Raw genomic sequence first — 488 nt, 5'->3', positions numbered from 1 at the left:
AATGAATCATGAAAGTAATATCTCAAGTTTTTTTTTTTTTTTGCACATCATCCTCTGGCCACCAGAGTCTGTAACACACAAGCGGTAAGAAGTGCACTGGCTTTCTGAAATAATCATCTTCTGAATAATATCACGTAACGTTTAGCCATCATCTCACTTCCCTTCACTGATCAGAGTTGCTATGCTCTCTACGCTGCGGCCACGGGAACTGCCCATTGGTCCGACAGCCCATTGGTTCGACATCCCATTGTTCCGAACATATTAAACCCATTGGGCCTCATTCACAAACAGTGCGTAAGCACAAATCTGTGCTTAAACTGTGCGTACGATCGTTTGACGCACAAATCCGGGATTCATCAATATTTTCTTACCCGAATTTGTTCTTACTCTGCGAACAAATTTAGAACTGCCTCAGACCATGCGTATGCACAAATGAGGAAGGCCGAACTGACTTAGAAAATGCAAACATACCTTTTAAGTACATGCAG

Source organism: Epinephelus moara, chromosome 3 (assembly GCF_006386435.1).
Source record: "Epinephelus moara isolate mb chromosome 3, YSFRI_EMoa_1.0, whole genome shotgun sequence".
NCBI classification, from domain to species: Eukaryota; Metazoa; Chordata; class Actinopteri; order Perciformes; family Serranidae; genus Epinephelus; species Epinephelus moara.
Note: the sequence above shows the minus strand (reverse complement) of the source record.